Here is an 8,410-nt window from a genome sequence, read left to right on the forward strand (position 1 = left end):
AGTGGCGCCATCTCTGCTCACTGCAACCTCCGCCTCCTGGGTTCAAATGATTCTCCTGCCTCAGCCTCCCAAGTAGCTGGGATTACAGATGCCTGCCATCACACCCAGCTAATTTTTGTATTTTTAGTAGAGATGGGGTTTCACCATGTTGGCCAGGCTGGTCTCAAACTCCTGGCCTAAGGTGATCTGCCCACCTCAGCCTCCCAAAGTGCTTGGATTACAGGTGTGAGCCAGCAGGCCCAGCCAAAACTTTTCAATTTGGATGAAGTTTCATTTATTTTTTCTTGTTATTTGGTTTTAGTGTCATATCTAAGAAACCATTGCCTAATCCTAAAAAAAAACTGTGGTAAAACATACAAAATATAAAACGTCACAATTCTGACCATTTTAAAGTTCATAATTCAAAGGCATTTAGTATACTCACAATGTTATGCAACTATCACCACTATCGGGTTCCCGAACGTTTCATCACCCGAAAGAAAATCCTACACCAGTTAAGCAATTACTCCATTCCTCCCTTTCCCCATCCTGGCAACTACTCATCTACTTTTTGTCTCTCTATATATGCGTATTCTGGACATTTCATATAAAGGAAATAATACAATATGTGGCCTTTTATGTCTGGCTTATTTTACTTAGTATAATGTTTTCAAGGTTCATCCATGTTGTAGCATGTATCAGTACTTCATCCTTTCTATGGCTGAATAATATTAATGATATGGATACACCACATTTTGTTTATCCATTCATCAGCTGATGCATATTAGGGTTGTTTCTATCTTTGGGCTATTGTGAATAGAAAAAGAAAAAACATGCAGAACTTTTTGTGTGAACATCTGCATGTCTCTTAGGTATAACCTAGGAGTAGAATTGCTGGGTCATATAGAAACTCTGTTTAAGCTTTTCAGTGACCAGTAGACTCTTCCAAAGTGGCGGCATCATTTTACATTCCTACCAGCAATAAATGAGGGTTCACATTTTTCCACATCCTTGTCAACAGTTATTTCATTACTTTGTTTTTGTTTTACCTTATAGTCATCCTAGTGGGTGAGAGTAGTATTGCATCATTTTGATTTGTATTTCTCTAATGACTAATGATATTGATGATATTGAGTATTTTTTCATGTACTCATTGGCCTTTTGTACATCTTTTTTTGAAGAGATTACAACTATATCTTCTTCTAAGAGTTTTATCATTGTTTTAACTCTTATGCTTAGGTCTTTGATGCAGTGTAAGTTAATTTTTGTGTATGGTGTGGGGTAGGGGTCCAGTTTATTTTTTTGTATGTGGATATTCAGTTGTCCCAACATCATTTACTATTCTTTCCACATTATGTTTCATAATTTTTTCATTGAATGTTGGACATCATGTGTAGAACAGTAGAGACTGTAATAAATAGTATTTATGTCTAGAAATGAGCATGCCTCTCCTTTTCATAGGCTGTTTGTGTGGGTAATTGAGGTAATTTAGTCCAGATTTGATTTGGGTTTAGGTTTTATTGTTACTATGGTTACCTTCAGTGTACTATCAGCTTTTTTTTTTTTTTTTTTTTTTTTTGCTCTGTTGCCCAGGCTCTGGAGTGTAGTGGCATGATCTTGGCTCACTGCAAGCTCCGCCTCCCGGGTTCACACCATTCTCCTGCCTCAGCATCCCGAGTAGCTGGGACTATAGGCGCCTGCCACCACGCCTGGCTAATTTTTTGTATTTGTAGTAGAGACGGGGTTTCACCATGTTAGCCAGGATAGTCTCGATCTCCTGACCTTGTGATGAACCTGCCTCGGCCTCCCAAAGTGCTGGGATTACAGGCGTGAGCCACCATGCCCGGCCTACTATCAGCTTTGAATTTCTCTAGCATTACCTTATGGTTAGGGTGGAGGCTGGGTTGGTACAACTTTATCAATTTTTTTCTGTTTCAAATTGATTAATTTTCCTCATCTCTTGACTCTTTCTATTCTTTTTGTCCTCGTGGGTAATTACTTTTTTCCACATTTAAAAATTGTGAAAAAATATACATAATATAAAATTTGCCATCTTAACCATTTATACGTGTATAGTACAGCAGTATTAAATACACTTCAAGGCCAGGCACGGTGGCTCATGCCTGTAATCCCAGCACTTTGGGAGGCCGAGGCGGGCGGATGACCTGAGGTCGGGAGTTTGAGACCAGCCTGACCAACATGGAGAAACCCTGCCTCTGCTGAAAATACAAAATTAGCCAGGCGTGGTGGCACATGCCTGTAATCCCAGCTACTAGGGAGGCTGAGGCAGAAGAATTGCTTGAACCTGGGAGGCGGAGGTTGTGGTGAGCTGAGATCGCACCATTGCACTCCAGCCTGGGCAACAAGAGTGAAACTCTGTCTCCAAAAATAAATAAATACACTTCATATTTTGTGCAACCATCACCACCGTCCATCTTCATAATTCTTTTCATCTTGCAAAACGGAAATTCTATACCCGTGAAACAGTAGCTCCCTATTCCTTCCTCTCCACAGACTCTGGAAACCATCATTCTACCTTCTGTTTCTGTGATCTTAACAATTCTGTGTACCTCATATAAGTAGAATCATACAATATTTGTCTTTTTTGTTAATTTGTATGTGTGTGTGTGTGAGGCAGAGTTTCACTCTGTTGCATGAGCTGGAGTGTGGTGGTGTGATCATGGCTCACTGCAACTTCAACCTCCCAGGCTTTAGTGACCCTTCTACCTCAGCCTCCCCAGTAGCTCGCATCACAGGCAAGTGCTACCATACCCAGCTAATTTTTTTAATGTTTTTGTAGAGAAGGGGTCTTGCTATATTGCCCAGGCTGGTCTTGAACTTCTGAGCCCCAGCAATGCTTTCACCTTAGCCTCCCAAAGTGCTGGGATTCCAGATGTGAACCACTATGCCTGGCCAACTTTGTCTTTTTGTGACTGGCTTATTTCACTTTGCATAATGTCCTTAAGGTTCATCCATATTGTAGCATATGTTAGAATTTCCTTTTTTATGACTGAATAATATTCTATTGTATGTATATACTACATTTTGCTTATCTGTTCATCTGTTGATGGATACTTGTGTTGCTTCCATGTTTTAGCTATTGTGAATAACGCTGCTCTATGGAATATGGGTATACAATATCTCTTTGGGACTCTGCTCTCAATTCTTTTGGTTATATAACCAGAAGTGAAATTGCTGGATTATATGATAATTACATATGTAATTGTTTTAAGAACCTCCATATTGTTTTCGACAGTGGCTGTGTCATTTCACATTCCTGCCAACAGTGCAAAAAGGTTCCAACTTCTCCAAACCCTCATCAACACTTGTTATCTTCTGATTTTTAAAAATGCAACCATGCTAATGGTCTGAGGTGGTGTCTCATTTTAGTTTTGATTCACATTTCCCTAATGATTACTGATGTTGAGTATGTGTTTTTGTGCTTATTGGCCATTTGTATATATTCTTTGGAAAAATATTTATTCAAATCCTTTGCCCATTTTAAATTATTTTTTATTGAAAAAATTGATACAGGGTCTCACTCTGTCAACCAGGAGGGAGTGCGGTGGCATGATCTCTGTCCACTGCAACCTCCACCTCCCGGGCTCAAGCAATCCTTCCACCACAAACTCTCAAGGAGCTGGGACCACAGGCATGCCCCACCACGCCCAGCTAATTTTTTTGTATTTTTGGTAGAGGTGGGGTTTTGCTATATTGTCCAACCTGGTCTCAAAACTCCTGGTCCCAAGCAATCTGATTACCTCCACCTCTCAAAGTGCTGGGCTTACAGGCGTGAACCATTGCGCCCAGCTCTTTGCCATTTTTTTTTTTTTTTGAGACAGAGTTCCGCTCTGTTGCCCAGGCTGGAGTGCAGTGGCGTGATCTCGGCTCACCGCAACCTCCGCCTCCCAGGTTCAAGCAATTCTCCTGTCTAAGCCTCCTGAGTTGTTGGAACTACAGGCGCATGCCACCATGCCCAGCTAATTTTTTTTGTATTTTTATTAGAGACGGGGTTTCACCATATTGGTCAGGCTGGTCTCCAATTCCTGACCTCAGGTGATCCACCCACCTCAGCCTCCCAAAGTGTTGGGATTACAGGCATGAGCCACCATGCCTGGCTCCATTTTTAAATCATGTTGTTTTGTTTTTTCACTGTTGAGATTTATGAGTTCTCTATATAGTGTGGATATTAATCTCTTATCATATGTATAATTTGCAAATATTTTCTCCCATTCTGTGGGTTGCCTTTTTACTCTCTTGATACTGTCTTTCATTGCACAGATTTTTTAAATTTTTATGAGCCCCAATTTATTTATTTTTTGTTGCCTGTGCCTTTGGTGTCATTTCCAAGAAATCACTGTCAAATTCACAGTTGTAAAGATTAGCCCTATATTTTCTTTTAGAATTTTATACTTTTAGGTCTTACATTTAGGTCTTTGATCCATTTTGAGTTGATTTTTGTATATGGTTAGATAAGGGTCCAAATTTATCCTTTTGCATGTGGATATCCATATTTCCCAGCACCGATTGTTAAAAGACTGTTTTTTCCCCATTGAATAATCCTGGCACCCATATAAACAATCATTTGTTCATATATGCAAGCATTTACTTCTGGGCTGTGTATTCTATTCAATTGGTTTCTATGTCTGTCTTTATGCCAGTATCATAGTATTTGATTACTACAGCTTGTAATAAGTTTTCCAATCAGGAAGTATGAGTCTTCCAGCTTTGTTCTTTTTTAAGATGATTCAGGGTCCCTTGAAGTTCCATATGAATTTTAGGATGGGTTTTTCTATTTCTGCTAAAAGCATCATTGGGATTTTGATAGGGATTGCATTGACTCTGTAGATTGCTATGGAAACATTGATAAATTCTTGTATGTTGAATCATTCTTGCATTCCAGGAATAGATCCTACTTGGTCATGGTGTATAATCCTTTTAATATGCTGCTAAATGTGGTTTGCTAGTGTTTTGTTGAGTATTTTTGCATCAGTGCTCATAAAGGATATTGGCTTGTAGTTTTCTTTTCTTGTAGTGTGTTTGTCTGGCTTTGGTATCAGGGCCTCATAGAATGAGTTAGAAAAGTGTTCTCTCCTTTTTTTTTTTTTTTTTTTTTTTAAAGTTTGAGAAGGATTGGTGTTAGTTCTTTAAATGTTGGGTAGAATTCAGCAGTGCATCAGTTCCAGAGCTTTCATTTCTCAGGAGACTTTTTATTACTCATTCAATCTCCTTGCTAGTTATAGGTTTATTCAGATTTTCTATTTCTTTGTGATTTAGCTGTGATAGGTTTTGTGTTTCTAAAAATTTATCAGTTTCATCCAGGTTATCCAATTTGTTGGCATGTAATCGTTCATAGCACTCTCTTATAATCCTTTTTATTTCTGTAGAGTCACTAGTAATGCCCTTGCTTTCATTTCTGATCTTAGTAATTTGACTCTTCTCCCTCTTTTGCTTAGTCCCTCTAGCTAAAGGTTTGTCAATTTATTGATCCTTTTAAAGAATCGATTTCTAGTTTCATTGATTTTCTCTGTTGTTTTCCTATTCTCATGTTATTTCTCTTCTCATCTTTATTATGTCCTTCCTTCTGTTGGCTTTGAGTTTAGTTTGTGTTTTTCTAGTTCCTTAAATTGCAGGTTGTTGTTTGAGATCTTGTTTTTTAATGTAAGCATTTATAGCTATAAATTTCCTCCTTAGCACTGCTTTCACTGCATTCCATAAGTTTTGGTGTGGTGCATAAAGTTACAGGTCATTATCATGTATCTGTAAGTACTTTCTAATGTCTCTTGTGATTTCTTCATTGTTTGATTTTCATAATTTTATGAATTTTTGCCGTTTTACTACTGTTACTGATTTCTAATTTATCTTGCTCTGTCAGAGAAAATGCTTTGATATCTACGTTTTAAATCCTAGGGCGGCATTGGCAGCAGTGTCGCCGGCGGTGGTGGCGGGTGGCAGGTGGGAAATGGCGGAGTATCTGGCCTGCATCTTCGGCACTGGGAAAGACAAAGTCAGCTGTTCATTTTATTTCAGAATTGGAGCATGTTGTCATGGAGACAGGTGCTCTCGGTTGCACAATAAACCGACGTTTAGCCAGACCATTGCCCTCTTGAACATTTACCGTAACCCTCAAAACTCTTCCCTGTCTGCTGATGGTTTGCGCTGTGCCATGAGCGATGTTGAGATGCAGGAACACTATGATGAATTTTTTGAGGAGCTGTTGTTGTTGTTGTTGTTTTGAGATGGAGTCTCGCTGTGCCGCCCAGGCTGGAGTGCAGTGGTGCCATCTCGGCTCACTGCAAGCTCCACCTCCTGGGTTCACGCCATTCTCCTGCCTTAGCCTCCCGAGTAGCTGGGACTACAGGCGCCCACCACCACGCCCGGCTAATTTTTTGTATTTTTAGTAGACACGGGGTTTCATCGTGTTAGCCAGGATGGTCTTGATCTCCTGACCTCGTGATCCGCCTGCCTCGGCCTCCGAAAGTGCTAGGATTACAGGCGTGAGCCACCGCGCCCTGCCTTTTGAGGAGTTTTTTACAGAAATGGAGGAGAAGTATGGGGAAATTGAAGAGATGAACGTCTGTGACAACCTGGGAGACCACCTGGTGGGGAATGTGTACAACGTGTACATCGTTTCGCCTTGAGGAAGATGCGGAAAAGGCTGTGATTGACTTGTATAACCGTTGGTTTAATGGACAGCCAATCCACGCCGAGCTGTCGCCTGTGACCGACTTCAGAGAAGCCTGCTGCGGTCAGTATGAGATGGGAGAATGCACATGAGGCGGCTTCTGCAACTTCATGCATTTGAAGCCCATTTCCAGAGAGCTGTGGCGGGAGCTGTATGGGCGCCATCCCAAGAAGCATAGATCAAGATCCCAATCCCAGGAGCGTAGTTCTCGGTCTAGAGACCATGGCGGCGGCGGAGGCGGCGGCGGGCCGGAGCGTGACAGGAGGCGGTTGAGAGATCGTGAAAGATCTGGGCAATTCTGAGCCATGCCATTTCTACCATATGTCTGCTAGAAAGTGCTGTGGTTGATTGACCAAACCAGTTCATAAGGGGAATTTTTTTTAAAACAACAGCAACAACAACAAACCACAAAGATGAGTTTCTGAGTAAAATTTGTAGTGATAACAGTAATAAATAAATAAATTCTATTGAGGCAATTTGTGGCCTAACATATGGTCTATCCTGAAAAATGTCCCGTGTACACTTGAGAAGAATGTATATGCTATTGTTGAGCACAGTGTTCTGTATATGCCCATTATATCTAGTTGGTTTATTGTGGTGTTTAAATCCTTTATTTCCTTACTTCTTTCTGGTTCTTCTATCTAATACGGAGAGTAGGGTATTGAAGACTCCAACTATTATTGTAGAACTTTCTATTTCTCCCTTTAGTTCTGCCAGTTTTTGTTTCATGTATTTTGATGGTCTTTTTAGGTATATAAATTTTCATAATTGTTGTATCTTATTCCTGCATTAAACCTTGTATTTATAATATTCTTGGCTGGGCCCCGTGGCTCATGCCTGTAATCCCAGCAGTGTAGGAGGCCAAGGAAGGAGGATAGCTGGAGTCCAGGAGTTTGAGACCAGCCTGGGCAACATAGTGATACCTCATCTCTACAAATAATTAAAAATATTTGCTGGGCATGGTGGTACATGTTTGTGGTCCTAGCTACTTGGGAGGCTGAAGTGGGAGGATCACTTAAGCCCAGGTGGTTGAGATGGCAGTGAGCTGTGATCATGCCACTGCACTCCAGCCTAGGCCACAGAGACCTCGTCTCAAAAAATAATAATATAATGTTCTTTTCTCTTGTAAATTTTTTAAAAATGCCTTTAAAAAATTGAAGCGTATATTGTCTGATGTTGGTATAAGCATTCCTGCTCTCTTTTGGTTACTATTTGCGTGGAATATGTTTTTTCCATCCTTTCACTTTCAATCTGTTTGTCTCTTTGGAGCTCAAGTGAGTCTCTTGTAGACAGCATATTGTTGGATTATGTTATTAAAATCAATTCTGACAATCTTTGCCTTTTGATTGGAGAGTTTAATCCATTTACATTTAAAGTTGGCTGGGAATGGTGGTTCATGCCTGCAATCCCAACACTTTGGGAAATTGAGGCAGGTGGATCACCTGAGGTCATAGGTTTGAGCCCAGCCTGGCCAACATGGTGAAACCCCATCTCTACTAAAAATACAAAAAAATTAGCTGGGCATGGTGGCACATGCCAGTAATCCCAGCTATCTGGGGAGGCTGAGACATGAGAATCACTTCACTTAAACCTGGGAGGCGGAGGTTTCAGTGAGCCAGGATTGTGCCACTGCACTCCAGCCTGGGTGACAGAATGAGACTGTCAAAAAAAAGAAAAAAAAAAAAAGAGTAATTACTAATAAGAAGGGGCTTTTGTCATTTTGCTATTTGTTTTCTATATGCCTTA

The 8,410-nt window shown here is 40.5% G+C and overlaps 1 pseudogene; it reads left to right on the forward strand.

Moving 5' to 3' along the window:
* Positions 1-3,479: 3,479 nt before the first annotated feature.
* Positions 3,480-7,069, forward strand: LOC129048930 (splicing factor U2AF 35 kDa subunit-like; annotated as a pseudogene).
* The last annotated feature ends 1,341 nt before the right edge of the window (positions 7,070-8,410 follow it).

The sequence above is a fragment of the Pongo abelii genome, chromosome 9 (assembly GCF_028885655.2).
Source record: "Pongo abelii isolate AG06213 chromosome 9, NHGRI_mPonAbe1-v2.0_pri, whole genome shotgun sequence".
NCBI lineage: Eukaryota > Metazoa > Chordata > Mammalia > Primates > Hominidae > Pongo > Pongo abelii.